The sequence below is a fragment of the Equus asinus genome, chromosome 17 (assembly GCF_041296235.1).
Source record: "Equus asinus isolate D_3611 breed Donkey chromosome 17, EquAss-T2T_v2, whole genome shotgun sequence".
NCBI classification, from domain to species: Eukaryota; Metazoa; Chordata; class Mammalia; order Perissodactyla; family Equidae; genus Equus; species Equus asinus.
Window position 1 is genome coordinate 41992959 of NC_091806.1, and position 27528 is coordinate 42020486.

The 27528-nt window shown below is 45.3% G+C and overlaps 1 long non-coding RNA gene across 1 annotated transcript in view; it reads right to left on the reverse strand.

Moving 5' to 3' along the window:
• Window positions 1–7775: 7775 nt before the first annotated feature.
• The window catches only part of LOC106833649 (uncharacterized), a 41027-nt gene continuing 21274 nt past the window's right edge, over window positions 7776–27528 (reverse strand). Inside the window, exons 2-3 of the long non-coding RNA XR_001398670.3 lie at window positions 14689–14793; window positions 7776–10289 (exon numbers count right to left, since the gene is read on the reverse strand). This is a non-coding gene — a long non-coding RNA (uncharacterized lncRNA). The remainder of the gene's footprint in view (window positions 10290–14688; window positions 14794–27528) is intronic.

A 27528-nucleotide genomic window follows, 5' to 3' on the forward strand; every position in this document is an offset into this window, starting at 1 on the left:
CGGCGCCGGCAGGGGCTCGATCGCCCGGGGAGGAGGCCCGGGTCCCTGCCAGGGCTGCCTCCTCCCGCGCGAGCTCGGCGCGGGCCCCGGAGCGGACGCGACTGGCAGGGGCCCCAGATGGCTGCGGCCCCGCCGAGAGGGTGGAGCCGCGGGGGCGGCCGCGCCCCCTCCCGCGGGAGCCGCCCGGGAGCGCTGGGAGCTCCGGCTTCTCCATTGGAGGGGCGGACGGACGACGCTCCCCCGGAGCCGGCCGGGGGCGGGGGCCGCGGCCGCGGGGACTCAGGCCGGGAAGAGGGGGCGCGCAGCAGACTCGGGGAGAGCCGGCTGTGCCGGGGCCCGACGCTGCGGGGCGGAGGTGGCCCCAGGATGGCAGGCGGAGAGGAGGGCGTGCGCCGCCGTGACTCAGGCTCCTGCCTCCGCCGGCCCGGGGGTGCCCGACGAGGCGCTTGACGCAGCCCCCGGAGCCCCCGCCGGGCCCGAGGAGGCGAAGAACGCAGACCCCGGGCGCGGGGTCGGGCACCTGGGGACGCGCGGCACCCCGGCTGGGAAGCGCTGGGGCGGACGCTGGCTGCGAGCCCCGGGATGCCTCGGGACCCCCAGCTCTCGGGAAGCGGAGAGACGGGGCGCGGCAGCCTGGGGTCCTTCCGCGAGGCCCGGCTGGAGGAGCAGGTGCTTGCTTTGCTCTGCCTGTGGTTGGTCGCCCACAACAAAGGCGATTCCTAGAGATCCAAATTACAGGGTGCGGGAGGCCGCCCAGGGTCTTACGATCTAGAGGTGGGTTTCCTTCTCACTGGGGAGGCACCCAGCAGTCCGTTAAGGAAGTAAACCTCGACAGAGTCATTTGCTTACTCAGCACCTACTGTGTGCCAACATGATTTTAGGCGCTGGGCGTAGAGCCGTGAACAAGACAGACGGGTCTGATGCTGGTTATGACTTAGGCACCCACGGCTTATAAAAAGGAAACAATGCCAGCCCGTCGGGAGCCATGGGAAATATTAAATTCCTTGCCACACAGGAAGCCTGTCTCCTAAGTGTGAAGAAGGGATGGGAACTAAAATTTCTTAAGTGCCTGAAGGGGTCTGTCACCATTGGCGATGTGGACCCATCTCCTTCAGTCCCCATGATGACTTGGGAGAGACATCACCTTGGGTAAACTGAGTCTGCGTCCTACAGCTCTGCTCTCTCCATTGCTGGCCTCGCTCTCAGGGAGGAGCCGTCCTCCTTTTACCCACTTGGGGGCAGGGCCCTGGTAAATGGGGTGCTAGATGGGACCCTGAGATGGAGGATTCCTTCGTTCCTAATGTCCTTCACCTGTGCCAGGCCCAGGGACACAAAGGGAAAATAAGGCACAGATCCGGCCTTCACATGCTTCTAAGGATGTTTAAAAAAAAAATTGCAAAGATAACCCATGCTCAGGGCTGGTGGCTGTGAGATTCTTCAATACATGTCCTTCCAGTTCTCTTTCTATGTGTATAAATAGGGTAATTTTATTTGTTACCAAAAGAAAGGTTTCAAAGCCACCTGGAGCCATTTTTAACAAGCTCTGGTGCTCCTCTCCTTGCCCACATCCTGCATAGCATCAGGAACGGCCCCAAGCTCCACAGTTCCAAAGCATTTTCCCACTCTCCATTTGATCCTCACGGTCACCCTGTGAGGATGAAGCTTCGCTTTCCAGATGGAAAAATGGAGACTCAGAGAGTCGAAAATCTCCCCCAAGGCCATTCATTCATTCATTTCTATTTATCCGGAAAGCATTGACAGAGCCAGTCCTGAGCTCTGGGCTGGGATTTTTTGTTTGCTTTTGTTATTACCATCGAGTGGATTCTGACTCCTGGCCACCCTGTGTACAGCAGAGCGAACCCTGCCCGGCCTTTCTGCGCCATCTTGTCACCTTCCAGCACAATATCAGACAGTGCTCCGCTGCTGTGCACAGGGTTTTCATGGCCAAAACGGAAGTGGGTGGGCAGGCCCCGCTTCTTAGTCTGGAAACTTCACTGACACCTGTCCACCATGGGTGACCCTGCTGGTATTTGAAATCCCAGTGGCATAGCTTTCAGTGTCACAGTAACAAGCAGCCACCGCTGTATGACTCTAGACAGATAGGTGGTATGGCTCCCTGACCAGTAAACAGAACTCAGGCTGCAGCGGTGAGAGCACCAAATCTTTTTTTTTTTTTTAAGATTTTATTTTTCTTTTTTCTCCCCAAAGCCCCCTGGGCCATAGTTGTGTATTTTTAGTTGTGGGTCCTTCTAGTTGTGGCATGTGGGATGCTGCCCCAGCATGGCCCAATGAGCAGTGCCATGTCCGCGCCCAGGATCCAAACCGGCGAAACCCTGGGCCGCCAAAGCAGAGCGTGCGAACTTAACCACTCGGCCACAGAGCTGGCCCCTAATTTTTTTTTTTTTCCTGAGGAAGATTTGCCCTGAGCTAAAATCTGTGCCAATCTTCTTCTATTTTGTATGTGGGTTGCCACCACAGCATGGCTGCCAACCAGTGGTGTAGATCCATGTTGAGAACTGAACCCAGGCCACTGAAGCGGAGCACAGAACTTAACCACTAGGCCATGGGCCAGCTCCAAGAGCACCAAATCTTTTCTTTCTTTCTTTTTTTTTTTTTTTTTTTGCTGAGGAAGATTTTCCCTGAGCTAACATCTGGGCCAATGTTTCTCTATTTTATATGTGGGTCACTGCCACAGCATGGCCACCAATGAGTGGTGTAGGTCTGCACCTGCGAACAGAAGCAGGCTGCCAAAGCAGAGCATACAAACTTAATCACTAGGCCACGGGCAGACTCCAAGAGCACCAAATCTTAACCACTGGACTGGCCTGGGCTGGGGATACAAAGGTTCAGAAATTACCTAACGGCCCTTGGAGGGGGGCATCCCCCACTTCCTGGGAGTGCTCCTCTGCTAGTCCTACTGTGGGAAGGGGAAACAATAGCAGTCAGGGTCACATAGTGACTTTCTATGGGCCATAGCGACTTTTGCCTCCACCAGCATCTTCCTCTATAAAAAAAAAAAAAAATGACTTAATAGATTTTTGTGGGCCATACAAATTTCTCTATTTTTTCTAATGTGAGATAAAGTAACACATTTTTCTTTAGACCTCATTATTTTCTTCTGATTTTAAAATAAATTAAAACATTTCCATGAGCCTCTAAAAGTATCATGGGCGCTAGGCACCAGTGCCCAATGGTTAGCCGGCCTTGATCGCAATACAGGGGGCTCCTAGGGAAGGTATTAGGTGAGCCAAGTCTTGAAAGACCAGGAGGGGTTGCCAGGAGGAGAAATGAAGCAAAGGCTTTCTGGGCCGAGGCCAGGGTGAAGGTTTCTGACAGGAGAGGCAGAAGAGGAAACGGAAATGAGCTGAGCAAGCACCTCGCTGGGTGCCATGCTGAGTCTGTTTGTCCTGAAGGCAGGAGGAGTGCCCGGAGCCAGGGTCCTGGACATGCAGGAGGTGGCCTTGAAGACACGGGGTGGGGGTGGGGGAGAGAAGAGAGAGAAGGACTGTGGACACTGCTCGGGCAGTCCCCACCAGCAACAAGAATGGCTTTCGGGCAGTGGCAGCAGCAGCAGGGGTGACAGAGAGGACGCCAAAGATTGGAGCAGGGCCACAGCACATCGTGGTGCAATCTTCATTGCACTCAAGGGGCATTGGAGGGGCTGAGGGGGTGAAACGCCGCCTGTGACCCCAGCTGAGCCCTGCACCCTGGCATCTGCCTGGAGCAAAGGACACCTCACCAACGAGCTGTGTTAGCCAAGCACATACCTGAAAGCTGCTTCCACCCAGTCGGGGCATCTTTTCCTAATTCACTAGCCCAGAGGGGGCCCCTTAGCTAGTTTCTAACACGGGCCCCTTAGAGGCTAGCAGTGGTCCTAGACTGAGCCGGATTAAGAGGGTAGAATCTACAGGATGCGGTGCCTGGTTTCATGTGATGATCAGAGAAAGGCCAGGCTGAGTCCCAAGGATCTGGATGGGAGGGCCAGGGAAATAAAAAGAAAAATAGATTTGAAGGGGGGTGGAGAAAGAATGAGGTCACAAGCTGGAAACTTCGGAGCCTGTATCAAACCCAGAACTCCTCGTTTTTGCACCTCGCCTCTTCCCTTCCATTCTCTGACTCAGATTCTGCGTGCGCCGTCTGGTGCCTCCAGCCAGCAGCACCGTGGGCTCCTTCAGGTGGCTGGTCCCATCCTCCAAGTCTCTGGGGGCAGCAGCGGAGCCCTCTGCTCAGTGGCTCCTTGGGGAGTCCCGTTAAAGGAAGGGCCCACTGATGACCAGCACAGAGGAGCTGTGAATAGTGTTTCTAAAGGAAGTTGTTCAGGCAGTGAACACACCAACCTCACTAGACCAAAATTTGCTACAAATTCTGGATTCTACTTTTCAATATGTCTTGGAACTATAAAACAAAGAGTGGTTCTGACAAGTAGCTTTTCCGCGTTCTCCAGAAGGCAGACGTAAACTCTTTCAAAGAACCAAAGTCAGTTTGCCGTAAAGCCTGTGAATGTCAAAGGACTTTGCGTGTAGATTGCAACTTAAGTTATCCTTTATGAAATTCCAAAGGAATTCCAAGCCTACAAGTGATCTCCAGGTGTAAGCAAAAACTTCAGACTTTGTATGTGTGTGTTGGCGGAATTTCAACTCCAGCCACTTAAATTTGAAAATAAAGCAGCCAATAAGGTTTTGTTTTTTCGAAAAGAGAAAACTGGCAAGCTGTTTCCCCATGTTAACTGAATCAAGTGTTCAGTGCAGGTGAAGAGGTTGTGACATCCCAAGAGGGGCAGTCACAGATGGGAAAAGAAGTAACTTGTCCAAAAACACAGCCAGTAATTGATGAAAAGAAGACAACCCTTCGCCTGCCAGTCTCCAAATCCTTGACACTTGCAGACACTTTTTTTATTATAAAATATTTCAAACATACAGAAAACCCTATGATGCACATAACATAGATATACTCATACCTCTCAACTTTAACAAATCTAAACATTTTGACGTCTTTGCTACATAATGTCATATAAAACATAAAATATCACGGAGGCAGTTGGAGCTCCTACGCCAGCCTTCCTGCTCCATTCTCCTCCCTCCCTCCCCAAGCTAACCCTCCGGAAGCTGGTGCTGATCAACACGAACATCCCAGGTCTCGCTCTCATTGGCCTGAAGTGGATCACGTGCTTAATCACATGCTTATCCTTCAGCCAATCACTGTGGCCAAATGCATGGGATGTGCCACTGACTTCCGATGGGGTCAGATGCCCGCTCCCAGAGGAGTCAGCAACCCCAGCCATGGGGACTGAGAAGGGTGGTTACCATAAGGAAAAAACCATATGAACTTAACAAAAGAAGGAATGCTGAATGGCAGGAGCAACAGATGTCAAGTCACTCATGTTGAGAACATGTTGTCATTCAAGTTAAAAGCAAGACACAAGTAATTCGAGGGGCGAGGCACACTTTGGGGGTCGCCCCTCCATTCTGTCCATCACAGCCCTGTGGGAGATGACTCTGGCTCTCTGCCCAGCTCACCCCTCCCCACCGACCCTGGGGGCCCCCAGCAACCATACTTCCTCCACGCATTCCAGGTTAGGAGCCTACAGGTGACTGTCCAGTAGGAGTGGTCATGCCGACCCACGCAAAGCCAATCAGATGCTCTCTCCTGACACTTTGGTATTTCACAGCCAGCCAGATGATATCTGAGGGTGGCTAGAACTGTAGCGATCAGAACCAACCCTCTTCCACCGTATGGAACAGGCAATTCACAGTCAGGAAAAACAGGTGGCCAGCAGAGAGAAGCTCAACTTGACTTGCATTCAGGGAACAGCTGAGTAAACAGCAAGATATCGCTAGTCACCTATCTGATTGGCAAAGATTTGAAAATTTGATGCTCTTAGGAATGGGGACAGCATGGGGAAAGGGGGATGCACAGCTGGGAATGTGTCAATTAGTAGGGCCACTTTGGCCAAATCTATTTAAATCTAAAAATGCACGTGCTCTTAAATGCAATGTGGTATCCTGGATGGGATCCTGGAACAGAAAAAGGACATTAGTGGAAAAACTAGTGTTACAGACTGAATTACGCTCCCCCCTCCCCAAGTTCATATGTTAAAGCCCTAAGGCCCAATGTGACTGTATTTGAAGACAGGGGTAATTAAGGCTAAAGGAGGTCATAAGGGTGGGGCCCCAATTCCATAGCACCAGTGTCCTTCTAAGAGGAAGAGACACCAGAGAGCTCTCTCTCACCCGACATGTACACAGAGGAAAGGCCATGCGAGGACACAGCAAGAAGGCAGCTGTCTGTAAGCCAGGCAGAGAGGCCTCACCAGACACCAACACTGCCGACACCTGGATCTTAGGCTTCCAGCCTCCCAAAGTGTGAGAAAATAAATTCATGTTGTTTAAGCTGCCTGCTCTGTGGTATTTTGTTATGGCCGCCCAAGAAAACGAATACCACTAGCGAAACCCAAATGAAGTCTGGAGTTGAGCTAATAGGCATATGCAAATGTTGGTTTCTTAGTCTTGACAAATGTACCACGACGATGTAAGGGGAAAACTTTAGGGGAAACCGGGCGAGAGGTATATGAGAACTCTCTGTGCTATCTTTGCAACTTTTCTGTAAATCTAAAATGATTCCAAAATTAAAAGTTTTCTTTACAAAATGCACATCCCCTCTGACCCAGCAATTCTACCCTACAGAAACATACACACATAAGGGGCTGTGGACAAGGGGGTTCTTGCAGCATGACAGGTCGTAATGACAACCTGGGCATTACCTACCTGGCCTCCAATAGGGAAAGTGCTGAATAAGCCAGGGTATGTTCATGCTATAAATACTAGGTGGCCATAAAAAAGAAGTAGGGGCTGGCCCCGTGGCCGAGTGGTTAAGTTCGTGCGCTCTGCTGCAGGCAGCCCAGTGTTTCGTTGGTTCGAATCCTGGGCGCGGACATGGCACTGCTCATCAAACCACGCTGAGGCAGCGTCCCACATGCCACAACTAGAAGGACCCACAACGAAGAATATACAACTGTGTACTGGGGGGCTTTGGGGAGAAAGAGGGGAAAAAATAAAAATAAAAAAAGAAGAAGAAGAAAGTAGAACTATGTGCGCCAAAGTGATAAAAGCAAATTGCAGGAGGATTTAAGTTTTTGATAAAATATTGTTACGGGACAAAGAGGAGGAAGGGGAACCGGAGCTGTTTGGGGGCTGCAGGGGCTTTCAGGCTGGTGGCACCTGGACACCGCCCGCCCCTTGGCCGTTCAGCCCTCAGTGCCCATTGCATGTGTCTCCACCCTCCCGCTTCTCCGCTTTCCCTCTAACTCTTCTCTCTGTCTTCCTTCTTTCTCCTTAACTGTTCATTAAAAACAGTCACAGTATTTCATTAGGTTGTACTTACCCAATTCTTAGGGAAAGAAAGACACTTTCCTGACTAAAAGAAACGTTTATCTCCCCACTTACTAATGCAGTAGATACCCAATTGCTTTTTCCTCGTATGTGGCCTTCAGAAGTTCTGTGCAACGGCAGCCCTCAGATGCCCTGTTCCCTGTAATCAGGACCCGCCCAGGGCTCAAAGCTGGGAGCAGCGTGGGGACACGGAGAAGCTGCCTCCTGAGCTGTGGGGACATTGACATCCTCTCTGGGCTTCTAACAGTTCTGTAGCTCTGGGGAATGCGGTCCTCCCCGACATCCCGTCCAATGAACCACGGATGCCTCTGGATTCTAACGCCTCACCTTCTCTTCCCAGCTGACCAAACTTAAGGAGCCCGTTGTTAAAAGAGAAACTGAGGCATGTTAAAATTTTAGGAATTTATTTGAGCAAAAATCAATTCCAATCGGGCAGCGCCAAACCAGAAGAAGATAGAAGCCCGCCATGGACGGGAGCTGGAGGAAAGGCGGGAACGAAGTAAGGGAATGATTGATTCGCTACAGCGGAAAGCCTGGCTGGCTGTTTGTGATCGGTTGGCCTTAGTGTTTCGCTTTCCTAACCTTGGCATCACAGCCACCTCAGACTAATGGCCTCCTTGTCTAATTAGCTTAACAATATCCCCCTTTTGGTGATCCTCTCATACGTGAGAGGTTGACCACAAACTTGATATTAGTGCCACTCTCAGTCACCCTCAGAGTTAAACTGCCCTTGGCTCATGATGAAACTCATAGGTTATTACGTCAGATCCCCAGAAGAAGGACTTTCGCTGTTTATCCCGTTGTTCACCTCGTTTCTGTGTCTCCAGGCACAGTGAGACCGTGTGATGTGGGCCTGGTGGCTGCAAACATGCATTTAAGATCTTTGAGAGAACACAGCACACCGGGGAGACTAGATGATGACTCTTAGATTAATTCCAAGGGCTGTAGCCAGGACCCCCATGAACCAAACCGGTTGGTATCAAAGAATGTACCTAGTGAGTTATCAATCTGTTTTAGCCAAGTGGCTTGTTTGTTAATTTCTGGCATTTGAGTTTCTGGAACACCAGAGGTGTGCATCCGGGTACAGCAGGAGGTATTTGCTATGGCGCAGACTCCTCCTTGTTCAGCCAGCAAGTAACCTAAAGCAATTCTATCTAAAACCACTTAGCAAGAGAGCCCGGGGACTTTCATTGTGCAGCCATGGCCTTAGCAGTAGACGCAGCAACAGTTGCCAGCGTTAAGAATACATTTCCCATCATATGTTCATTCGTACTGACTCCAAGCCAAGGAAGAAGGGATCGTCCAAAAGACGCCCTTTCCAGAGAAGTTAACATCTGCTGGTAAACTCCTTTTTGGTCAATAGTATAAATTCAAGGGAGTGGACCAATGTTGAGCTTCTGTGACATTATGAAGGGACAACGGGACAGTACAGCAAGAGCACGTTGTCCTTTCATCCTTCAGCTCTCAAGACAATGCGTTGCCCAAGCATGGGGACCATTATCAAAACTTCCACATATAAAGGAGTGGCCAGGTGGTGTACATAGGGCTCCCTCGTAAGGAGCATCATTTTTGGCCCCATTGGTCAGTATGGAGGTGTGAGCATCACTCAAGCAAGACTCAAATGCTGCATTATCACATATTCAAAGACCACCTAGGGGCTGGCCCCGTGGCCCAGTGGTTAAGTTCGCGTGCTCTGCTGCAGGCGGCCCAGTGTTTCCTTGGTTCGAATCCTGGGCGCGGACATGGCACTGCTCATCGAGCCACGCTGAGGCAGCATCCCACATGCCACAACTAGAAGGACCCACAACGAAGAATATACAACTATGTAGCGGGGGCCTTTGGGGAGAAAAAGGAAAAAAAATTTTTTTTAAATCTTTAAAAAAAAAAGCAAAAAAAAACAAAGACCACCTAAGTATATGGGCCTGACAGTGAGCCTACAAATGGTCTGATTTACACTGATTGTTCTGCAGTGTCTTTTTTTTTAATGCTTTTTGGTGAGGAAGATTGGCCCTGAGCGAACATCTGTTGCCAATCTTCCTCTTTTTTTTTTCTCCCCAAAGCCGCAGTACATGGTTGTATATCCTAGCTATAAGTCATTCTAGTTCTTCTGTGTGGGATGCCAGCACGGCATGACTTGGTGTGTAGGTCCGTGCCTAGGATCTGAACCAGTGAACCCCGGGCCACCAAAGCAGAGTAGGCAAACTTAACCATTCGGCCACAGGGCTGGCCCCTGCAGTGTCTTTTTATATATATTTAATGTATCTCATTTTCCTATCCCAGGGTTAGGTTAAATTGAGGCAAGAAATGGGGGTATGTGGACTTAGTATTTTAACTTTATAAAAAGGGACCTGCAGAACAGTTTCGACCTCCCGTGGCATTTGGGACTCCAGTGAAATTACTTATAGGGTGAACTAAGGGGTCTCTCTCTTCATTTACTGATTTTGGTTTAGTGTGACAAATGCAGCAGTTGGTTACGTTTTCTGCAGTAGCTATTGACTGTGAAATCCTAATTATAGTGTTATCTCCCCAGGCATTAATGGGGAGCAAAAGCAAAAAGCAAATAGGCAAAAGGGATAAAGGTTTCATATTGGAGACGGAGATCTTGACCCGTGATCCTGGGAGAGCTGTCCACCTCAAGACGTCGTCTGCTTCTGGGGAGGAATCTCCTGGGTCAACTTTGACTTTAGATCTCCGGCTGCTACGTAGTTCCAGGAGTCTGGAGGAGCGCTTTTCCGCTGGGAGACATGGACCCCAAGGTTCAAGTCCCTGAAGTCTGGCTGCCATCTGGGTAGCGAGGAGAACGTGGTACGGTCCCTTCCAACAAAGTGCAAAGAAGTCTTTCTCAGGGGTCGTTTCCAGAAGAAGCACTCTCCAGGTTCTAAGTTGTGGAAGGTTGACCATCTGTCAGAGAGTTAAGGAAACATCCCGTCACCTGGTGGAAATACACTTTGGCGTAACGCGCTAAAGCTTTACAATACTGAGTCACGTCAGAATTCATGAGTACAAGAGGCCCATGTGGTTCTACCATCAAAGGCATAGGTCTCCTGTTACTATTTTTTTAAAGCACTGATTTATGCTTTCCCAAAGGTGTGGACCTAACTGCCGTCAAAACCAGTGGTAGAACTTCTGGCCAGGGCAGTCCAGTTGATTCTGTTGATTTAGCTAGCTTTAATTTTTTTTTTTTTTTTTTTTGAAGAAGATCAGTCCTGAGCTAACTTCTGCTGCCAATCCTCCTCTTTTTGCTGAGGAAGACTGGCCCTGAGCTAACACCTGTGCCCATCTTCCTCTACTTTATACGTGGGACGCCTACCACAGCATGGCTTGCCAAGTGGTGCCATGTCCGCACTCGGGATCTGAACCCTCGAAACCCGGGCCACCAAAGTGGAACGTGCGAACTTAACTGCTGCACCACCGGGCCGGCCCCACTAGCTTTAATTGTGAGTTATCATTTGTCCGTTCAACTTTACCAGATGACTGAGGCTGGTAAGGACAATGGTAATGCAATTGTGTCAGCTGTGCCTTATTTAGCTGTTTAATTATTTGTCTGGTGAAATGAGTTCCCCTATCACTGGAGATTTCTCTGGGGATGCCCCATAAAGGAAATATATTTTCTAAATGTTTCTTAGCCATGGTTGTGGCGTCAGCCTTTCTCCATGGCAAGGCTTCATTCCATCCTGTGAACACACAAACAATTGCAAAAACACATCGATAACCCATTGCAGGAGGCAATTGAATGGAATCCATTTGTAAGTGTTCAAATGGCCCAGTAGCTGGTTCCATCTAATACCTTAATGGGTCTTTCAGGGTTATGGGTTTGACAAATCAGACACTGGTCGTAAACCAATTTTGTGACCTTGGAGCCATCACCCCATCAATACTTTTTCACAATTTGGATCATCTTATTTGTGCCATGATGAGTTGCAGAATGGAGAGCTTTCAGTAATGACATTTTTAAGGACCCGGGACGAACCAGGTGGCCGTCCAGGCCCTCAGCGAGTCCTCATTTAATATTAAATTCGCACCCTTGTTGGTCTAAACATTGTTGCTCCAGCTCAGGTGCCTGATTCTGTCTTTTATATGAATTATCGTGAAGAATTCCATTAGAGTCAGTCTTGTGGCGTTCACTCCTGTTGCACATTGGAACAATTTCAGTGCTGGCTCATGGAACATGGACGTCTTCTAGAGCATTTCCATGCTACTCAGGATCTGTTTTTCTAGGCAGGGTGTGGAATGATCTATTTGGATATTTTCAGCACTCTTAATTTTGCCTCTGTCAGTTGAGGAGGAAGCCCGTGGGCATCCAGGCACTTCTGAGAGATCGGGGCTTTCATACTCTCGAGTCTCAATTTCATCAATTCCTGCTTGCGGAGAGCAGAGCAGTTCAGGTTCCGGAGAGTCAAGAAATCCTAAGATCTTTTCTCCTTCTGAGTTAAATTTTATATAACTCCTCAATTTAGAAAGCAAATCTTGTCCTAACAGGCTCACCGGGGCAGTGTCACGAGAAGGAAATTATGGCTTCCTGAAAATGGCCCCACTGCCAGCTGGACTGGCTTAGACACAGGTACCCTTTGAATTTGGTTAGAAACCATCGCCCCCACCCATGAAAATATTCTCTTTGCTCTGAGACATTTGCTGTTTTAGGAAAGTGAGGTTTAATGTAGATAAAGTGGACGTAGGACCCACCAATACCGTACAGGATTCTGCATTAATATTTATCTTAGTTTCCCCTTGCTCATTTGGAAGTATCACGGGGAGCAGTTTACCGGAAGATCCCTTGGAGGCCCATCAACGCTTATTATTATTTCAGTAATCAAATTTTTTAACACTTCTCCAGTGGAAAAACAGTCTGGACTAATTGGTGGAGGTCTGTTAAACGATGGGTTCAGCAGGCGGCATCCCTTTTCCCAGGGTCCTGGTCGTTTGCATCGCAGGCACATTTCTGGGCAGAGTATTGCTGAGTGGAGGACCTCCAGATCCTGACCTGAAATGTATGCGGAGGTCCTCTCGGCCCTTGGAGCCGTTGTAACTGCAGCACCATAAGTTTATTCCTTTTATCTTGCCCCAAGGTTTATTCAAAATGCTCGAGTAGGGCTGTTAATTCAACAAGAGCGGTGGCTTTCCAGCCCGGCTTGTGTCTCTTTATTAGGCTACTTGGTTCAGGCACAAGCAAGAAAGTCAGGGTGTTTTCTGTGCCTGCATTTAATAAAGAAAGCCCAGAACATTTTGCAAAAAGAGTTTCCAGTCTTGTTTCATAGTCTGAGACTGCTCCATCCTTTCTTTCTTTACAGGATTAAATTGACAGACCAGTCAGTCTTTTGAGGAAATACCTTATCAATACTTTCAATTAGGTCTTGCGCTGTTTTTCTAGCATGTTTTGGGCCATTCTGGCGGGGGGATTAGGATGTGGGTCTTTAAATGTCGCTTTCGGGATGGTCCCATTTGGCTTTAACTATCCATTTTCAGACATCGCCAGGTCCTAATGTCATATGAATAAACTGATAGAGATCCAAGAGTCCCAGATGGTAATCTCCAATTAAAATTCTAAATCCCTCATAAAATTTTTGAGGATTCTCTTTAGGGTTTGGAAAAATCTTTGATGATGGCCCTAAGTTCAGCCTTTGGTCATGGAGAAAAGATGGTTACTTCTGGTATTCCAGACTCAGCAGAGGTCCTCCCCTTAAAGGCCATTTGTTCAGCCTCTAGCTCATCTTCAAAGTGAAAAGGCGATTAATTAAAGGGATTAACAAGTTCGAAATATTTAGGGAGAGGAGCGTAGAGAGAAGGAGCGGTTGGAGCTGTCAGAGTCAAGGTAGCCGGTATAAACTTCTTTTTAGATTCACCGTCAGCTTGTTGCTTAAGCTTTTCATTTGCCTTTTGTAAAGAATCTTTTAAAGAGGCAATTTTTGATTCATTTAGTTTCTTAGAAGCTTCTGCATACCAATTAAAAATGCATGCCATTGTTTTGGGGAAATTCAGGACCCTTTTTTCTCTAGAGCACCTCATAAATGGATAAGCTTATTTAGGTTAAAAGTTCCCCACTGTGGCCACTGTAATTCAGGGTTATCCTTGGTGAGGTTAAACCATTGGTTCAGGAAAACACAGGTTTGGGGCCCATAATTTTTATACATATAGTTAGCTAGGGTGGTAGATGGGGAAGTCCCAGACGGTTTGGACTGAGGGGAACTCACTTTCCTAATTTTTTTCCCTTATTACCTGAAGCCTGAGGTCCCAGTCCAATCCCAAACCCAGTCTGATTTCTAAGTTGGACCCAGTCCGAGCCCAGACCCAGTGTGGAGAACAAAATACTCAAATAAATTCAGAGAGCTCTTTTAAATGCAAAAACCGTGGAGCTCAGATCTGAGAGGACTTACCCGTGACCTCCAGATAAGGTGAGAAAGCAGGGAGCAAGATGAGCTCAGCAGGTACCTTCGTCTGGTTGCTCACTGTTTCCGGGGACCTTTGGGGGTCTCCTTCAGATCCCACTTCTGACACCAGAATTGTTAAAAGACAAACTAAGGCATATTCAAATGGGGGGAATTTATTGGAGCAAAAATCAGTTGCAACTGGGCCATGCCAAACTGGAAGTGGCTAGAAGAGTTCTGTCAAGGGGAGCCAGGGAAAAAGTTTTACAGAGAAAAGGAAGACACTAAGTAAGGAAATGATTGACTGGCTATAGCTTAGACCCCAGTTGGCTGTTTGTGATTGGCTGTCCTGAGATTTCACTTTCATAACCTTGAGGTATTTACAGGCTTAGATTTTGGTTTACTTATGTAGGCACTGCAGCCTCGGAACCGCCTCAGTCTAACGGTTTCCTTCTTTCATTAATGTAACAGCACATACAGCTCCCTCTGCCTGGACCGTACTTCTCCCTCTGCTCCTGGTTCAAGCATCCTCATCCTTTAGGTACTTCAAGAACCTCCCGTATCTGGGTTAGGTGGTGCCCTGTAAAACCCAGTCAAGACAACACAAGAATGTAATTGCCTTATTATTCGTCTGTCAAAATAATCTACCGAAATGTTAATTTGTCTTTTGTTCCCACTGCTGTTGGAGAATTAGCAGCCCATTGATTTTGAAAGCCTCAAATAGAAGAAAAGCAGCAAGATTGTCCCAGAGGGGAAGGATCTCAGGAGCTTAAGGGAGTGCTGGCAGGATTCTGGGAGACGCAGGGAAGAGATGCCTGTGGACATCTCCTAGGTCTTGAGAGAAATGGAGAAGGTCTCTGCGGACTGTATTCAAGGAGAACTTTGTCGAGCTCTGAGAAAGTCTAACAGTGGGTCTGGGTGGTCAGGAAAAGGCTTACCTGAAAAAGCTGGGGTAATAGGGAGATCTGAAGGCAGGGCAGGAGTGGATCAGGAGAGTAGAGGTGGGGAAGATCATTCCAGGCATTCCAGCATGTGCAAAGGTCCTGTGGTAGAAGGGAACAGACTCATATTAAGAGGAAAGTAGCGTGGATGAGATATGACTTGGGGCAGGCCCAAGCATACAGGTTTTAAAGGTTTTGTTAAGGATGTTGGTCTTTATTCTAAGAGCAAGGGGAGGTAACTGAGGGCTTTTTTGGCATGGCATGGGTTGTGTGACATTATCAGATTTATATTTTGAAAAGACAACTGGAAATATATTGCAGTGGAACAAAGAGTAGAGGCAGGAATTGGATAGCAGGCTTGTGAATTGGACCAGGAAAGAAATGAGGACTCACCAGGAATATGACAGTGGAGGCAGAAACGCAGAAAGGAGGCAGATTCCAGAGTTACTGAGGAAGCTCAACAAAATTGGGGGGTGGACTAGGGGAGGAGAGGGAGGTTCCAGTGATGACACTAAAGTTTTGCATTTGCATGAAAGGAAAGGTGGTGGTATTATTCATTGAGCTGTGGGACATTAGGAGAGAAGCAGGCTTGAGGGAAGGATATATCAGCTAGAGTGCATTTGGCTGCAAGTAACAGAAGGCAGAGGCTAAACTATAAGGCTCTTTATTGTTTAGAGAAGAAGTCTGGAGGTTGAAGTCTCCAGAGTTTGCTGAGACTCTTCCCACCTTTCAGCTCCATTATTCTTAGCCTGCTAGCTTTTTACTCCTATGTTTTTTGTCTCGTGATCCAAAAGTGGCTGCCACAGCTCCGAATATCATGTGCTCACACCAGCATTCCAAGTAAGACGAAGTAAGGTACAGGGGCAAAAGATCTTTCCCTCCAAAGCCTCTGTCTTTTTTTCTGGGAAGGAAATCTACTCCAGAATCTCCCCCAGCAAATTTTCCTCGCCTCCCATTGGCCAGAACTGGTTGCATGGCCATCCCTGGATACAAAGGGAGCTAGGAACATTTGTATCAGTGATGAAGACTCTCTTCCTGACAAACTCTAGTCAAGCTCCTCTGAATTCTCTTCTCAACGATGCCCTGACTTTTCGGCTTCTGTGTTCGTCTCTGCATTGTCCACTTTTAGCAAGAATCCTCTTAGGTCGATTGCGCCAGAATCCTTCCTCACCCCTGAGGTTTCTTCATGGTAATTTTCTGTCCACTGACCCCACCCTGCTCCTTGGCTATAAATCCCCACTTTTCCTTGATATATTCAGAGTTGATCCAGATCTCCCCCCTGCTACAAAGCCCCATTGCAGTAGGCCCCCTTGAATAAAGTGTGCCTTTGTTACTCGTCAACAAGTGTCATGAATAATTTTTCTTTAACATTAGTCATTCAGCAAAAGAGAAGGGGACTATCGTTGGTAGTTTAGATTAATCATAATTTCTCCTCTGGGCTGAGGGAAGGGCCTCTATTCCTAAAGTCAAGGGATCTCCATCTACTTCCTGTATCAAACGGGGATCTCTTGGCAGGGATAAAGGAGCTGGGGAAGGGGTAATGGGTTGCAGGGAACTAGGTGTGCACGGAGCATGTCAAGGGCAACCTTCATTTGTGCAGCCCATATCCATGTTTCTTTCTGGAAACAGCACCTCCATTCTTCCTTTTGGAATTGTCCTCCTCACACTCGAACTGAGTGTTTGGGGTGTGGCTGACCTCATCCCCCACATTGAGGGGTTGGTATATGCCCCAGGTAAGGTTGCCACATAAAGTATAGGATGCATACCTGAGACATACTGGTCTTCAAATTTTCTTCATTATCTGAAATTCAAATGTAACTGAATGTCTTGTATTTTTATTTGTTAAATCTGGCAACACCAGACCTGGGCCAAGCAATAGGATACAGAGATCTCTTTGGAAAAGGCCGTGAGTCCTAAGCCAGGCTGATGAGAGTCCCTCTTTGGGCATTTGATGGAGCTCTGAGGAAAGTGGCTCTTACTCTACTGGGTTGCAAAGCTGGAGAATGTAACATCCACGGCAGGTGTGGGCCCCAGACCCAGGTCTGGCCCATCCGAATATTCCTCCCCCAAATTATAATAATTGGTTTATAGCTGAGGACAAAACCCGAGAAAAGTCAGCAAGACTTGAGCGTGGGGCTGATGATGGAATTATTGGGAAAGAGAAATCTGTGTGCTGGAGTCACTGAGCTAGAAGAACGTAAGCCTGTTGCTGCTGGTGACCATCTCAGCCCCACGTGAGGAGGGCAGGGCTAAAAGTGAAGTCAGCAGGGAAGAAAGCGGAAGCAAGAGATGGAAAGACAGATGCTGAGTCTTGTCAATACCTTTTGAGCCCCTAATATCAGCCAGGCCTTAAGTCACCCTACCCCCTGGGACTTTTCAGTTAACTGAGCCAATAACGTTGCTTTATGGTTTAAACCAGTTTGACTTGGAGTTCTGCCACTTGCCACCAGTAGAATCTTGATTAGGGGAAGATCCCTGGTTCAATTTCAGATGTGTTGAGTTTGAGATGCCTCCAATGTCAAGTAGGCTATTGCACATGTGGGTCTGAGTTAGAGGTTTAAATTGCAAGGCTCCTTTGTATAGATGGTGATTGAATTCTCCCTACCTTCCCTGGCACAAGGTAGGCATTCAATCAATATTTGATGAATATATGAATGAATGAATGAATGAATGCATATAGCAGTCTGATTATTCCTTAGTAGCCCTTTAAAACCAGAAGTGCCGATCAGTCCAGACAGATGAGTGAAACAGAATAAAAACAGCTAAAGAAAACATTCATGAACTGGAAGACCAAACTGAGCAACTTTCCCAGAAGGAAGATTCAAAAAGACAAAGACCAAAAAAAATTAGAAAATATAAAAGAAAAAATATGTGATACAGAAGATAGAAGGGGAAGTAAAAATATGCAGACAGGAGGATTTCAGAAAGAGAAACATAAAAATGGAGAGGAGAAAATATCTGAAGAAATAATGGAGAAGAATTTACAGAATGCAAGAAAAGATCAAAAAGACTTCTGTTTCCAGCTAGAATACAGAAGCTTCCAGCAGACCAAGGCTCCCACTGCAAAAATTAGAAGGAAAAAAAACCCAGAAAAATTGCAAGCATCATCATTTTAAAGACAGCAGAAAACTATGACTGCGATGCTATGAATGAACAAGATGAATTAAAATTCCAAAGAGGGAGGAGCCCTTCCTTCCTGAATGAGCTGAGGATCGCTGGCTAAATATTCTTCTCTGGGGGCATTTGTCAATTCTGGCACAAAAGCTTAGCTCAGTCAAAGGGACACTACTGGGAGAAAGAGAAACCAGCAGAGCTTTTGGTGGTTATGGGGAGCTGGAGGCTTCTAGAAGCTCCTAAAAGTCAGAGTGAAGTCTCCCACGGTCTCATGGTGTTTAGGAGACAAAGTCCAATTGGAGAAAGAGGGCTTGCCTGAAGCATAGGATGTTTGCCTGACTTTCAAGATATGTGGGGTGGGAGACAGGAGAGTTAAACTCAAAACCTCCAAAAGGCAGAATAAAATCTCCCACAGCCATACACCAGGGAGACAGAGAGCTTCCAGGCTCTCATGCAAAAGCCCAGAAGGATCACGCCTGAGAAATGAGGATGAAACAAGCGGAGACAGAGTCTTAGTAAAACTGGAGCCGCTCCCCAGTCCAGTTCAACCCACGACCAGGGTGAGGCGATCAATTCTGACTGTTTGAGCCTGAAAGAACAGAGGTGGACCATCCTCTGCTGGAAGATAAAATCATCCACATAAAAGATCACAGTTCTGTAGCACATGAGAAGCTTGGAAGTTGCCGCTCTGTCCTAACAACAAGGAAAAAGGTGAACGAACTGAAAAATCAACAATTCTTCTTAGATCTGTAAGAGAAGTGATGTCACAGCGAGGGACAGGTCACACAGTGACAGGGACCTGTGACCGTGAGGTCACAGAAGCGAGGACAGCAAACTGCCGCCCCCAAAGGTGGAGAGACAGACAGAGATAGAGAGAGTCACGATCAACTGGAGCAGGAACCCACAAGCCGAAACCTCCATCGGAACCAGTGCGGGGTAGGGAAACCTGAATTGTAATTGAAGAATTGCTGGGGGCTCAGTGTAGACAACTCTGAGAGCTAAAAATCTCCAGGGGGACCCAGTCACAGGGGACCCCCACACGTTTGTGAGTTTTACGCTCAGGTAAAAACCAGGAAAACCAGGAGTTCCACCTGCTTTTCACAGTGATTATTGGAGAAAAATCCCCTCATGCTTCTGGCAAGGGGGAGGGGAAAAGGAACCATTTTGAAATACAGCAAGTATTCTGTTCTTCCTAACAAGGTCTGCCCTCAGAAGAAACTATTTAACCTGCTGGGGTTTTATCAGAGCCTAATTGACCTGGTGAAGGGAAATACTCAACTCCAGACAGTTCTGGCGATCCTGTCCCACCTAAAGTGGGGAAAAAAAACCCTGAGAAACACTTGTAAGGGTCACAGTCCAGAAGCACAGGCTCGCTAAAGGACCGAGACCTAATCCTGGGACTACAGAACACGCCCCCTGCCCCCACATCTCACCACCACCATCCCTGAAGGCCCATTTACAGCAGTTCCTTTCACCTAGGATGTCATGCCTGGCTATTAAGAAACAATTACAAGACACACTAAAAGCAAAAACAGAGTTTGAAGAGACAGCACAAGCATCAGAACCAGACAACTAGGGATGTTGGAATTATCAGACCAAGAATTTAAACCAATTATGATTAATATGCTAAGGGCTCTAATGGATAAAGTAGATAGCCTGCCAAAACAGATGTGCAACGTAAGAAGAGAGATGGAAATCCTAAGAAGGAACCAAAAAGCTAGAGCTCAAAAACACTGTAGCAGAAATGAAGAATGGGGCCAGCCCCGTGGAGGAGTGGTTAAGTTCTCGTGCTCCGCTGCGGCGGCCCAGGGTTTCGCCAGTTCAGATCCTGGGCACGGATATAGCACTGCTCATCAAGCCATGCTGAGGCAGCGTCCCACATAGTACAACCAGAGGCACTCACAACTAGAATCCACAACTATGTACTGGGGGGCTTTGGGAAGAAAAACAAAATAAGATGGCAACAGTTGTTAGTTCAGGTGCCAATCTTTAAAAAAAAAAAATCCAAAGCTGAAAAACAAAGAGAACAAAGATGGAAAAGAACACAGAAATTGTCCACAGACTGTTGAACAACTATAAAAGGTATAACATACACATAATGGGAATGCCAGAAGGAGAAGAAAGGAGAAAGGAAAAGAAGAAATATTTGACACAATAATGACTGAGAGTTTCCCCAAATTAATGTCAGATACCAAACCACAGACCCAGGAAGTTCAGAGAAACCAGGCAGGATAAATGCTAAAAAACGATAACAGCAACAAAAACTACACCCAGGTAGGTCAGTCATATTCATACTACAGAAAATCAAAGATAAAGAAAATAATCCTAAAATAAGCCAGAGGGGATACAACACCTTACGTATTGAGGAACAAGATAAGAATTATATTGGACTCTCCTCAGAAACTGTGCAAGCAAGAGAAGAGAGGGGAGTGAAATATTTAAATTGTTGAGAAAAAAAAAACAACCAACCTAGAATTTTGTACCCTGTGAAATTATCCTTCAAAAGTGAAAGAGAAATCAAGATTTCCTCAAATAAAAATTGAGAGAAATTTTTGCCAGTAGACCTGTTATTTATTTTAAGAAAGGTTAAAATAAGTTCTTTAGAGAGAAGGAAAATAATAAGGTCAGAGACTCAGATCTACATAAAGAAAGGAAGAATACCGAAGAAAGAATAAGAGAAGATAAAATAAAAACTTTTATTTTGGGGCCAACCTGGTGGCATACTGGTTAAGTTCACACACTCTGCTTCAGCAGCTCGGGGTTCATAGGTTCAGATCCCAGGTGTGGACCTACACACCACTCAGCAGGCCATGCTGAGGTGGCATCCCACATACAAAAAAATAGAGGAAGATTGGCACAGATGTTAGTGCAGCGACAATCCTCCTCACATAAAAAGAAGAAAACCTTTTATTTTTCTTATTCTTAATGGATCTAAAATTTTGTTCAAAGTAATAATAGCAACAATGTATTCAATTATGAATGCTATGTGCATATATATATATTTATGTATGCTTGTATATAAATGACACGAATGACAGCAAAGGGAGAGGAGGAAAGAGTTAGGGTTATTTTGTTATTATAAGATATTCATATTACCCGTGAAGTGGTAGAGTGTTATGTGAAAGTGGACTTGGGTTAGTTGTAAATGTGTATTGTAAACTCTAGGGCAACCACTAAAAAAACTAAAAAAAGAATTATAGCTGATATGCTAAGAAAGGAGAGAAAGTGGAACCATACAAAATGCTCAATTAAAACCACAAAAGGCAGAAAAAGAGTGGAATATGAAAATACTAATAAAGAACAAGGGAAATAAATAGAAAACAGTAACAAATCTGGTACATATTAATACAACCAAATCAATAATTACTTCGAATGTCAAAGGTCTAAATGCTCACATCAAAAGACAGAGGTTGTCAGAGTGGATCAAAAAAGACCTGACTATATGTTGTCTACAAGAAACCCACGTTAAATGTAAAGACACAGATTAAAAGGAAATGGTTGGAGATATACCATACTAACACTGATCAGAAGAAAATAGTAACTTTGTTAATTTTAGACAGAACAGATTTCAAAACAAGGAAAGTTATTGGGGATATAGAGGGGCATTACATAATGATAAAGGGTCAGTTCTCCAGGAAGACAGAACATTGCTTAATGTGTATTTGGCTAACAACACAGCATCAAAATATGAGGCAAAAACTGATAGAACTGCAAGGAGAAATAGATAAATCCATTATTTTAGTTGGAGACTTCAACACCCCTCTGCCTGGAAGCAGGCAGAAAATCAGTATGGACGTTGTTGAACTCAAGAACAGCATTGATCAACTAGATAAAATTAACATCTATAGGCCACCTCATCCAACAATGGAATCACATTCTTCTCAGGCTCACATGGAACACTCACCAAGATAGACCACATTCTGAGCCATAAAACACAACTTAAATGTAAAAGAATAGAAATCATACAATGTCTACTCTCAGACCACAATGAAATTAAGCCAGAAATCAATAACAGAAAGTAACTGGAAAAAATCTCAAAATACATGGTGATTAAACAACATGCTTCTAAATTACACATGGGCCAAAGAAGAAATCTCAAAAGAAATTTAAAAATATTTTTAACTAAATGAAAATGAAAACAACTTATCAAAATGTGTGGGATGCAGCAATAGCAGGGCTTAGAGAGAAATTTAGAGCATTGAATGCATATATTAGAAAAGAAAAAAAACTGAAAATCAGTAATCTAAGTTTCCACCTCAGGAAACTAGAAAAAGAAGAGCAAATTAAATCCAAAGTAAGCAAAAGAAAAGAAATAATAAGAATTAGAGCTGAAATCAATGAATTTGAAAACAGGAAATCAATAGAGAAAAATCAATGAAACCAAAAGCTAATTCTTTGAAAATATCAATAAGCCTCGAGGCAGGCTAACTAAGAAAAAAAGAGAGAGGACACAAATTACTAATATCATAAATGAAAGAGGGAACATTACTACAGATCCCATGGACATTAAACAGATAATAAAGGAATATCACCACCACCTCTGTGCCCACAAATTTGATGACCTAGATGAAATGGACCAATTCCTTGAAAGATACAATGCACCCAAACTCACTCAAGAAGAAACAGATGATCCAAATAGGTCTCGTCTATTAAAGAAGTTGAATCAATAATTAATCACCTTCCAAAACACAAAGCATCAGGCTCAGATGGGTTCACTGGTGAATTCTAAAAAACGTTTAAGGAAGAAATGACACCAATTCTCTACAATCTCTTTCAGAAGATAAGAACAGAGAGGGAATACTTCCTAAGTCATTCTATGAGGCCAGTATTCCCATAATACCAAAACCAGACAAAGACATTGCAGGAGAAGAAAACTACAGAGCCGACGTCAGCATCATGGCAGATCAATTGTTGCCTCCGTCTCTCCCCTTGAAGTTATAATCAAATGGATATTCATTAACCTGCAGGGGACTCTGGACAGCACAGCAGGACTTCTGAGCGATCCACACAGCTAGACATCTGAAGGTGGGTGGACTGGATCCCAGTCGGGCGGGGCGGGGGGGGGGGGGGGGGGAGCAGTGGAACTAAGTAAATGCACCCCTTCTCCTCCCCCTCCCCCTCCCCAGTGGCAGCAGACAGCTTATGGATCCTCACGCAGCAGCTGCATGCAACTGTAAGAGGAGGTGGGACAGCCCAGCCTGCACAAATACTTTCAGAGTTGCAGCTCAACTCACGGCAGCACCCAACCTTCCGCGGCGGCCCTGTTCCCTGTAGAGGGGATGCTCTACACTGAGTGGTGGCGGCTCCCCTCCACCCTAGCACAGCGCAGGCAAGAAGCCTCCCCACCCACTCAAAAGCTGCCCTGCCTGCAGAGCACAGCAGCCTGTGGGATCCACTGAGCGGGAGTTCAGCCCCTGTGTAGGCGCCCCTTCAACCTAGCACACAGCTCAGCGGATCCGCTGCAGAGGACAGAGGCCCTGCCTATGGTGCCCAGCCTCCCGCCCAGTGCAAAGGCCCTCCCCATGTCAGCACAACCTGCAGACTAGCTGTGGCCAGCCCGGGCAAACACAGAGTAGCCCAACCCACAGTTTCCAGCGGATGGGACAGGATCAGAAAACACAGCTCCTGCTCCCCCCGAGCAGTGGCAGGTGGGATCTGCCACCTGATAGTACCACAAATTTGCCAGCAAAGGATCACTTCATCAAACACCATGAAAAACTGCATTAACACTTCAGAGCAGAAGGAAAATTACAAGTCTTCAGAAACCAATCCTGAGCTCACAGAAATTTACCATCTAAATGACAAAGAATTCAAAATAGTTATCATAAAGAAACTCAACGAGTTTCAAGAAAACTCAGAAAGTTCAAGGAGCTCAGGAATAAAATTAATGAGCAGAAGGAATACTTCACCAAAGAGATTGAAACTCTAAAAAAAAAACAAAAAACAAAAATTCTAGATATGAAGAACACAATTAATGAGAAAAAAAGAATTATCCATAGATAATTAGAATTGTAGATAACTAGAATCAATAAAAAGTAGAGCTGACAGGGGCCAGCCCACTGGTGCAGCAGTTAAGTTTGCACATTCCACTTTGGCAGCCTGGGGTTTGCTGGTTCAGATCCAAGGTGCGGACCCATGCGCCACTTGTCAGCCATGCTGTGGTAGGCGTCACACATATAAAGTATAGGAAGATGGGCACGGATGTTAGCTCAGGGCCAGTCTTCCTCAAAAAAAAAAATATAGCTGACATTATGGAGAACAGAATTAGTGAGAGGATAGAAATACAGAAATGCTTCAGGTGGAGGAGGAAAGAGAACTGAGATTTTTTTTTTAAATGAAGAAATTATTCAAGAAATGTCCAACTCAATTAGGAAAAGCAACATAAAGATTCTAGGTATTCCAGAGGGAGAAGAGATAGAGAAAGGAGCAAAGAGCTTGTTCAAAGTAATAAGAGCTGAGAACTTCCCAAACCTTAGGTAGGAACTGGACTTACAAGTACATGAAGCCAGTAGAACTTCTTATTATATCAATGGAAAAAGACCTTCTCCAAGGTATATACTATTAACACTGGGGAAAGTCAATGACAAAGAAAAAATATTAAGGGCAGCAAGAGAGAAAAAAATAACGTACAAAGGAACCCCGATCAGGCTTTCTGCAGATTTCTCAGCAGAAACCTTAGAGGATTAGGAGAGAATGGAAGGGTATATTTGAAATACTGAATGACAGAAACTTACAGTCAGGGTCCACTTGTAGCCAACTGTTTAAGTTCACACACTCTGCCTCAAAGGCCCAGGGTTTCACCAGTTTGGATCCTGGGCACGGACATGGCACCACTCATCAGGCCATGCTGAGGCAGCATCCTACATAACACAACCAGAAGCACTCACAACTAGAATATACAACTATGTACTGGGGGAGCTTTGGGGAGAAAAACAAGAAGAAGGGAAAAAAAAGAAGATTGGCAACAGATGTTAGCTCAGGTGCCAATCTTTAAAAAAAAAAAAAAAAGAATTCATCTTCTCAAAGGATGACTGCATTTAAAAAAAAACAAAAAGACGGGCTGGCCCCATGGCCAAGTGGTTAAGTTCACGTACTCCGCTTTGGTGACCCAGGGTTTTGCCACTTGGGATCCTGGGCACAGACATGGCACCGCTCAACAAGCCACGCTGAGGTGGCATCCCATATAACACAACTAGAACCATGTACTAGGGGGCTTTGGGGAGAAAAAGGAAAAATAAAATCTTTTTAAAAAAAAGAAAAAAAATAGAAAAAGAAAAAGGCTGGGAAAGTCAGAAATATGTGGAGACTAAACAACATGCTACTGAACAACCATTGGATCAGTGAAGAAATCAAAGGAGAAATCAAAAAAATACCTGAAAGCAAATGAGCATGAAAACACAACATACCAACTTTTATGGGATGCAGCAAAAGCAGTCCTAAGAGGGAAATTTATAACAATACAGGCCCACCTCAATAAGCAAGAAAAATCTCAAATAAGTAATCTTTTTTTTTTAAAGATGGGCACCTGAGCTAACAACTGTTGCCAATCTTTTTTTTTTTTCTGCTTTTTCTCTCCAAATTCCCCTAGCATATAGTCATGTATTTTTAGTTGTGAGTCCTTTGAGTTGTGGCATGTGGGATGCCGCCTCAACACGGCCTGACAAGCAGTGCCATGTCTGCACCCAGGATCTGAACTAGCGAAACCCTGGGCCACCAAAGCGGAGCACGTGAACTTAAAGACTCGGCCACGGGGCCAGCCCCTCAAAACAGTAATCTTAAACTACACCTAACAGAACTAGAAAAAGAAGAACAAACAAAGGACAAAGTCAGCAGAAAGAGGGAAATAAAACTTAGAGCAGAAATAAATGAAATAGACACTAAAAAACAGTAGAAAGGATCAATGAAACTAAGAGCTGGCTTTTTGAGAATATAAATTATATTGACATACCCTTAGCCAGACTCACTAAGAAAAAAAGATGGAAGTCTTTTAAATAAAATTTAATAAATAGGGGCTGGTCCCATGGCCGAGTGGTTGGGTTCACGTGCTCCACTGCAGGCAGCCCAGTGTTTCGTTGGTTTGAGTCCTGGGCACAGACATGGCACTGCTCATCAAACCACGTTGAGGCGGCGTTCCGCATGCCACAACTGGAAGGACCCACAACGAAGAACATAATACAACTATGTACCGGGGGGCGGGGGGGGGGGGGGGCTTTGGGGAGAAAAAGGAAAAAAAATACAATCTTTAAAAAAAAATTTAATAAATAAATAAATTTAAAAACAAAAGAGGAGAAATTACAACGGATACCACAGAAATACAAAAGATTGTAAGACAATACTATGAAAAACTATATGCCAACAAACTGGACAATCTAGAAGAAATGGATAAATTCTTAGACTCATACAACTTCGCAAAACTGAACCAAGAAGAAATAGAGAATCTGAATAGACCAATCACAAGTAAAGAGATAGAAACAGTAATCAAAAACCTCCCAAAAAACAAAAGTCCAGGACCAGATGGCTTCTCTGGAGATTTCTACCAAACATTCAAAGGAGATTTAATACCTATCCTTCTCAAACTATTCCAAAAAATTGAAGAAGACAGAATGTCTCCTAACTCAGTCTATGAGGCCAATATCACCCTGATACCAAAACCAGACAAGGACAACACAGAGAAGGAAAATTACAGGCCAATATCGCTGATGAACATGGATGAAAAATCTTCAACAAAATATTCTCAAACTGAAGGCAGCAATACATTAAAAGGATCATACACCATGATCAAGTGGGATGGACAAAGGGATGGTTCAATATCTGCAAATCAATCAATGTGACACACCACATTAACAAAATGGGGAATAAAAATCACATGATCATCTCAATAGATGTAGAGAAAGCATTTGAGAAGATTCAACATCCATTTATGATTAAAAAAAAAACTCTCAATAAAATGGGTATAGAAGGAAAGTACCTCAACATAATTAAATGACCATTTATGACAAACCCACAGCCAACATCATACATACTTACTTAATGGTGAAAAAATGAAAGCCATCCCTCTGAGAACAGGAAAAAGACAAGGGTGCCCACTCTCACCACTCCTATTCAACACAGTACTGGAGGTTTTGGCCAGAGCAATTAGGCAAGAAAAAGAAATAAAAGGTATCCAAATTGGAATGGAAGAAGTAAAACTCTTGCTTTTTGCAGATGACATGACTCTATATATAGGAAACCCTAAAGAATCCACCAGAAAGCTATTAGAAATAAGCAACAACTACAGCAAAGTGGCAGGGTACAGAAAAATCACCTTACAAAAATCAGTTCCATTTCTATACGAACTAGAAGAAAGAGAAGTCAAGAATACAATCCCATTTACAATCACAACAAAAAGAATAAAATATCCAGGAATAAACTTAACCAAGGAGGTTAAAGACCTATACACTGAAAACTCGAAGATATTATTGAAAGAAATCAAAGAAGACATAAAGAAATGGAAAGATACTCCATGCTCGTGGATTGGAAGAATAAACCTAGTTAAAATGTCCATATTACCTAAAGCAATTTATAGATTCAATTCAATCCCAATCAGAATCTCAATGACATTCTTCACAGAAATAGAACAAATAATCCTAAAATTTATATGGAAGGACAAAAGACCCCAATAGCCAAAACAGTCATGAGAAAAAGAACCACAAAAAGAACAAAGCTGGTGGCATCACAATCTCT